Source organism: Silene latifolia, chromosome 7, assembly GCF_048544455.1.
Source record: "Silene latifolia isolate original U9 population chromosome 7, ASM4854445v1, whole genome shotgun sequence".
Lineage (NCBI taxonomy): Eukaryota > Viridiplantae > Streptophyta > Magnoliopsida > Caryophyllales > Caryophyllaceae > Silene > Silene latifolia.
The window spans coordinates 94,629,783-94,637,978 of NC_133532.1; the positions used below are offsets into that span (position 1 = coordinate 94,629,783).

At 35.3% G+C, this 8,196-nt stretch overlaps 1 long non-coding RNA gene across 3 annotated transcripts; it reads right to left on the bottom strand.

The window, feature by feature from the left end:
- Nucleotides 1-3,215: 3,215 nt before the first annotated feature.
- LOC141592374 (uncharacterized) lies at nt 3,216-7,511 on the bottom strand. Of its 3 annotated transcripts, none has more exons than XR_012521145.1 (7): nt 7,185-7,511; nt 6,967-7,043; nt 6,283-6,325; nt 4,800-4,862; nt 4,577-4,661; nt 3,788-3,919; nt 3,216-3,664 (listed from the first exon to the last, which is right to left on the bottom strand). It is a non-coding gene; the product is annotated as an uncharacterized LOC141592374 (long non-coding RNA). The 3 variants fall into 3 exon arrangements; XR_012521144.1 differs by having other exon boundaries at nt 4,621-4,661; nt 6,279-6,325; nt 7,185-7,509; XR_012521143.1 differs by having other exon boundaries at nt 4,621-4,661; nt 7,185-7,508.
- Nucleotides 7,512-8,196: the final 685 nt, after the last annotated feature.

Here is an 8,196-nt window from a genome sequence, read left to right on the forward strand (position 1 = left end):
GAATGACAGGTTTGTGAAGATGCATTTGTGGGGTTTAGACGTGTGAGCTAGCGAGCACCTTGGACTAGTAGTCGGTTTAGTAGAATTGCTTAGACTCACCTTTTACCATTTGTCATTCGAGGGATATATTTTCCCTCACCTTGACTACCACGTTTGTATAATTTAAATATTTATTTCCGCATTCTCTAGTTATGTTTTAGGTTTTAATGAACCCGCGCTTTAAACTTTAAAAGTTTCAAAAAAATTCCTAATTTCCGCTTGAATTTATAAGTTATATTTTCCGCGTTATAGCGGGGATTCACAGTTGGTATCAGAGCCTTTGTTGCTCCCGACGCACACACGTGTACCCCAAATTTAAACTTGAATTTGACCTTGAATAATGAATGAGAGATGGGTAGACTTAAGGACCAAAGTTGGTATTTTGTAGTGTGTTTGCTCTTTGTTAGGTTCTAACATGTTTGTTCATTGTCATTTAATAATTGTTGTGCCCTTTGATCAATGACTGTGAACTTACCTATGTGGAGATCAAGACTTGGTGCCTAGTGCCGGAAACTGAAGGTTTGTTCAACCTTTGAAGAATGCTTCTTGTTCCTCGAAGATATTCCTCCTTCTTTGTGTTCCTTGCCTTATTCTTTACCTCTTGGTGCCTATCTTTCCTCTAAACTCTTTTTTTTTCCCTTGGAAGCTACTCTTGTACCCTCCTAACTTGTCATTTGTTACTTACTTGTCCTCCCTTGACGCCTTTTAGATAGTTCTCTTTCTTTTGTGGGATGTTAATCTTGGTTGGATACTTTGGCTTTGTGGAGTTTGTTTGTATTTTACCCATAATCTTGGTTTAGGGGTTGTGATTTTAGAAGGACTTAGGTAGTGTGATGAGATATACTTAGTGATTCTTATACCTAGTTCCTTGATAAAGTGAGTTTAATTGATTGGTGGATTCTGTGTGTTAAGTGCGAGTTGCCTATGATACTATGGTTATAGAACTTGGCTTTGTTGTTTATGTTTGAGATTTTAAGCTTAGTAGGTTGAGCGTTGTTACCTTAGGAGTAAACATGGAGTAATGTTTATGATTTGAGTTTGGAAAGAGATACCTTTAGGATGTTGATAGCCATACATAGATTGTTGTTGCCTTTTGACGTTTGTCGGGTATGAGTATAGCCTTGTTAATAGTTTTGACCTTGTTTTATGGAAGTCGTTGTAAATGTTTAGTGATTGGGAATTGTTGAATCACAAGTGTGGTGAAGTACTTTGTTTCATAGATTAGCTTAGATGTAAAGTAGCGTAAGTTATCTTGAGGAATCCTTGTAGGTAATGTGGTTGTAAGATTGATTTTATTAGGAAGTTTTAGGAACCGTTTAGGATGATGTTGTTATTTGAGTTTTGAGCATCCGACGTTTCCTTGTTGTCTAATTTCCCTTTTTATTTGACCATAAGCGTTACCGTTCATACCTCACTTCGTCGTGCTCCTTCTTTAAATTTGATGATGGTAACCTATAAAACTCTATCTTTGGCATCGTTGTTGGCCTTACCTCGACTCTCGCCCCTTGTTAATGACTCTTGTATCTTTCCTTCCAACTTAGCATTTGTATCTCCCCTTCTTATAATACCCTTTTGAAGGCACTTCCCTTTTTCCTTTGTGAGATGTTCACCTTGGTCGAGTTTTGTTTTGAGGAAAGCGTTTTGTATTGAACCCCAACCCATGTGATGAGCGGTTAACTTCTTGGAAAGTGAGTTGGCGTACTTGGGTATTTTAGAGTGTAGATGCTTAATTTGAAATAAGTGTGATTTAACTAAACAATCGATTGCGTAAAGTTTGAGTTATATGTGAGACTAGAGCTTTGAAGTTGTGGTTGACGTTATGGAACATACATGGATTTGAGAGTGTAATTGGGAGAGAACTACCTTGTAAGTAATTCCCTATCTTCTAAAATAATAGACTAGCAAACTAAGTTTTCCCAACAAAATTACATCTTTTTAAATAAGAAAATTATTGACACTTAAGTGTGTTAACTCTATAAGAAATTGGTAATTATAATGTATTTTGGTATATTTTATCTTTCCATTAAAGTTTCCGTTTTCATCAAAATAAATCTTTTTATCAAGTTGTATAATTTCCAATTACCTCTAAATTATAATATTTTGATCATAATACAAATAATATGAATGAAATTTTATTGCTAAAACTTTTGTTGATACCATTATTGGGAAATGACTTTACTCATACTACTTGTAAACAAAACTATAAACTGTTTATATTATGAAGGACTTTCATGAGCATGAGCCACCTTAATTGAGTACCGTAGAGCCTCTTCTAGCGACTTAGAGGAGTGTTGGATTATTAGTCGGTGTAAGTGAGTAAATTTGAATACTACTCAAGGTATGAGATGAGAGTGAGACTAAGTTGCGTTATTGGAGAGTCTAAGCGCTTGTTTTGGAAGTCATAAGAGGTAATGATATAGTTGACACCAATTGTAAAGTGGTGAATATGGTTTCACCTTGTGGTATTAGAGTATAGAGATATGAAGTGATGATGAAGTGTGTTACAACTAAAGTCTTGAATTCTTGAGAGCTTGTTGGTAAGTAATGTCCTAAGATGTGGAATTTGAAAGAAACACTTTGGGGAATGTTGATAACCATAAATAGTTTGAGGATAAGACTTGAAATTTGTTAAATTGGTTCCTAGGAGTTTTGAGTTGAGAGAAATCACTAATGGAAAAAACCCCTATTGCGTCAGTTGTAGAGGACATTTTGCGTCGGTTTTCTATTGACGTATATCGAGGGGTCGTATTTGTTATGCGTTAGTTGTGGAACTGACGCAAAAAGTTGCCATTTGCGTCAGTTGTGTTTTTAAAACCGACGCAAAAAGTTACCATTTGCGTCGGTTGTATCAATAGAATAGACGCATTAGACTGTTATAACTGACACAAATAGTTGTTATTTGCGTCAGTTCTTCAAATAACTGATGCATTTGCTTTATTTTTTTGCGTCAGTTCCATGAGAAACTGATACAATTGATATTTTGTTTTAGCACCAATTTATTACCATTTGCGTTATTTGTTATCAGGATGCAATTGATGCAATTAATGTTTTCTTTTTATATACAAAAATTCGCTACCGAATTTTCGGCAACACCTCCCTCGTAAAACTGCCAATTTGAATACAAAAACTTCAAAATCTGCAACAAGAAATCCAATAAACCACCAATACATCACATGTAAAGCAACATTATATTTCATTCAACCCAACAACGTTACAAATACAATCCAATGTATACAAAATCTCACAAACGTCTTATTTACTAAACTAATCTATATACTAAATGTTCTCTAAAACATCTACTAGCCAAATTTATATCGTTGATTGACATGGTTGAAAAATGAATGTGTGGACGTGATGTATTATGAAGATCAAGAATATAAAATCCTTGTTCACACACACCTCTTCAATGGACCGGGGATTGTTAGAAGCTAAAGTCCACATCTCTTCCAATGTAGTATCAGTGCTTGCTTTGTGCAAACAAACATAATGTGTCAACCCCCACGCTTTATAAGTGTACCACTCCATCTGCAAAATGTCCTATTTTTCAGCATCTCATCTTCTACCTCTACCTCTTTCAATTCCTTTTGCCATATTCAAACTCATTCGTTCAATGGTTCTTCCTGACCTGAAAGTTAACTCTCGCCATAAGCATTGTACTTGAAGAAAATGGCTCTATTACAAGAGACTTCTAGGCAAAGTATTTTAAACAATGATGTGCATATACTGAGAAGAGAGTATATTGCCATACCTGCCCCGCCCCATCTATGGAAATTGAGTTTGAGTAGGGTGTTACACAATAGAAGCTGAAAGAAGTGGGGTCAGAAAATACTATAGAAGATAAGTTATCATCCCCGACCAAGGTAGCGCAAGTGGTTCCATACTGCACAACAAATACAATATATCAGAAAGAACTATGTGCAGGAAAAAGAAAAGTACAAATGCATTTATTTAATTAAAAGACAAAATAACATCAGACGGCCTCCTAATGCAAAATCAATCGATGCAAACCAAAAACTAACTATTACTGTCTTAAAAAAAATAAACTACTACTAAGATAGAGTACAACAATGTATTTTCAGAGATTACAAACATCCCATGTGTGCTATAAATATGTCAACGCGACTTCCATCATAAATCCTAATTTTGGAGATTGTAAATTAAATAGGCGATTCAATCAAACTGTAATTAAATTTTGATTTGGTCAAAATTTGGGCTGACTCAACTACTTTAGGAAAATCAGAAAACACCACCAAACAATTTTCAAACTTTATGATAATTAAAGACATTAGAAGAGGAGCTAAGAGGACCTGTAGAGAGGTAATAACCAGACTTTTAAAGCAACAAATAATAATCGAAGTATTAAAAACAGATCAGCAGAAACTTCATGTACAGTTACACGGGAATTGTAGCATCTTGAAAATAGATTCTGTTCTACAAAGGTTAAATTAAATTCCTCATTTTATTACTGAAACCACAGAACATAGAACGAAGGCTAACTTTATAAGGAACATTTCAGTTAAAGCTCAATTGCATCTACCTAAAAATGTTCGGAGAATCATTTACGAATGTCTAGAAGCCAACCTGACAGCGCCTCATAGTAGTAAATCCTTCACCTTGTACTCCTGTATCAATTATACTCATCGCCATCAAATTCTTAATTTTAAGAATACAATTGATAAGTAAGCTGGGAACGAACAATAAGAAAATGCTACAATAACCAAATAAAAGAAGAAAAAACCATGAAGGAGATGGTGAGATACCTTGCTAAAAATCTCGACAGGAGGATTTTAGTGATTTCTCTTTGCTGTTTGAAACTCGAACAGCTGAACAAAAAGAAAAAGAGAGTTTATACCAGTATAGAATGGATAAACACACTCACACTAAGAATTAACATATCTTTTCTTGGAGTGTGTCAAGTTTGAATTAAGATTGGCATAAAATGGCCTCATCGGTGGCTAATGGCTAGTTAGCAACCCGTCAGCCGTGGATCCTAATGAAGGTTTACAAATTTAACTGCAGTTCAGTGGCGTCTATTAATACTTCACAATTCATAAGATAAGTAGCTCAAATATTTGCAAGAATTATTTGGTAACACTCCATATTACAGTATGCTTGAAATCCAATGATATGAATCTTTGGCTTCATTGCCAATAACTCTTCGATAATTTTGCTAACCAAAAAAAGCCACCTTAAGTCAAACCTATTAAAAACTGCTTCTACTTCTGTAATTCATTGTACAATATTCTCACCCATGTTTCAGCAAGTTAGCATCTATTATAATCAATGTTACTCTGACGCTCCACTTTGGTCGTGTGTCACGTGTCAGATACTTGAAGTGTCCAACACGACACGACACATCACTTCATTTTAAACCAAAATCGTGAAAACTTTACGAAAAATAACCGTATCAGACACTTTGAGTCTACGACACTAAGACGTGTCCTTCAATCAAAACCGAGCCGAATCACAAAGTAACATAGATTATATTCTTCAATTCAGTCATCTATTACAATCAATCCTATTAAAAACTACTGCTCCTTCATTGTGCTATATTTTAACCTCATGCTTCAGTTAAGTTGACATTTATTATAATCTTCAAATTTAGGCATACATTACTACCATAGACATGTTAAAACTTAAAATGAGATGAATTTGTCAACACCAACATTATACAACCCCGAGACTACCTCAATCCCATATTGAGAATCTGCAAACAAGACCCTAATCTCCCTAGCCCTCAATCCTAAGAGAATTACTGTATGCAAAAGTTATGAACTTTAAACGTTTTCTACAAAGTATAGAGTGATTCCGAAACAGAATTCCAAACTCTTGAGTCTTCAGCGTGAAATATAGTCTTAAAATTCGCTCCTCTCGGAGACTCGGGTTATCCTAGGCGAGTAGGCTACAACCTAATCCTCATTTCCACATTCCCTTGCTCCAAAATGTCTATAGCTAGTGCTATCAATATTCATATCCAAAAAAAAATGTTTACTTAAAAAGGAATTATCTCTTGAAGAGCTCTTTATTGATTGAACAACCTTGATGTGAAATGCCAATTTAGACGCCACAACTTACATGTTATTTACCAAAACGGAAGGAGTATTGTATGTCTCTCATATCACGGTCATTAAGGTAGACAATGACACAAGTACAAAGACATAAACAATCAATAGATAGATAAAGAACTTGATATCCATCATCATTATTAAGCAATAAGATAGGCAGATAGCACAACTTACACACCATTCACCCAAGCACCTCTGTAATGCAGCAAACTCACCAGGACCTATAACATTCATTAATTCACACTAATCAGCCAGCATAAACGATAACGAAAACTACACTCACAATTAACTTATAAGTATCAAGAAACAATATCATTACCCCACAAATTCGTGGGGTTAAGGAACACCGTGTAAATCCTTAATATTGAAAAAATTAGTGCCTTAATAGATGAGACGTAATCCCTGTGGTCCAGCATAACAAAGAAATTACCTTATGATATAAAAAATATGGGCATACGTTCCATGTTACATGCTTGTAGGTAACACATCAAGCTCCTCAATTTAGTTAGATTAAGAGGCGAGATAAATATGAGGAAATGAAAAAAAAGTTATAAAAGTGTGAACCTATATAATATAAAGGCAAAAAATACATCAGCTTTATTGTCTCTAAGGCAAAAACAAAACAGGTCATGTAAAAACTATAACCTTCATGAAAGCATCAATTTCTGGGACATATACCAGATTACTAGTGAGAAATATGAGTTCTCAAAGAATAGAGAACTCAGATTTGAGAATTGGGAAGTATGAACAGCTAAAACTGAATGTAAGGCAGAGTAAAATAACATGGAAAGACATATACCACATTACTAGTGGCTCAAAGAATAAAAAAAGTAGTAACTTAAATAAGTAAGAAGCAACAAACCTTCAATGGTGGAGTGCGGCGAGGACTGATAAACGCTTATACCATTTACCTAGAAACAAAATCCAAAATCCATTTATCTGAGGACAAAAAATATCGTATCAGATCTGTAGCTTGATTGAATCAATCAAAACAAAAAAACAAAACCCTAATCTCAATTCTTATCATGTTAACAAAATAATGCAAGAAATCACAATTAATCTCAAATTAGAAGATCTTACTTGAAGCTGAAATGCGGCCATCTTTATCGGCATCGCCACTTTCGCTTTTGCACCAATTGAACCAATTGCGAATGAAGTGACTCTGTTGGTTTAATAGCTTTACCGTATTGTTCTTGAGTTCTTTGTGTAGTCGTGTGACCAAGATGTGACGGAGGGAGTTGTTGGTATAGGGAGGCAGTCGTGTGGTGGCGACGGAGTAGAATTAGGGAGAAGCCATGAGAGGCGAGGGAAGGACTAGATTGGTGTGGGAAGTCGATTGTTCTCAGTGTATAATTTGAGGGTATAATTGTTGGTTTATTTTATTTAATATCATTTGCATCGGTTTTAGATACAACTGATGCAAAAACGTTATATCAAATAAGTCGGTTTAGTAAAATAACTGACGTATTTGATCAAATACATCGGTTTTGCTGAGAACCGACGCATTATATACGTCAGTTTCTTCCAAAAACCGACGCAAAAAGCTTGACTATAGGGCAAAAATGGATTCCCGCCAAAACTAAGTACTTTTTGCGTGAGTTTTTTTAGAACCGACGTAAATCGACTGACGCAATAGGTGTTTTTTCTACTGGTGAATTTAGTATAGAGAAGTCTTTAATGTTCCTATGGTTTCGAAACTTTGAAGTTGTTGGAGTATTTGAGGTAATGAAATGATGTTTCAATTAAGTGTAATTTTGCCTTTGGGAATCCGTTGTGGGAGAAATAATGGAGAGACTTTTTGACTTGACAATTTTGGATGAGGGTGCAACTTTTTCTAAAGTATTTGTGGTAGTTCTAAGCTCCGTAATTTTCTTCTCTGCCTTGACCGTAAGCCTTACCTTTCGTGCCCCCTCTTACGCTTTTCCCTGTGCTTCTCCTTTGGACCTGAAGCTAGTGACTCATGAAACTCTATACCCTTTATCCTCCTCGTTGACTTTTTCCTCAGATTCCTACCCGTAGAAGTTCGACTTAGTCTTTTGGTCTGTTGAGTTTGAACCCCGTTATCGTACTTAATGATTATGATGCCTAACTT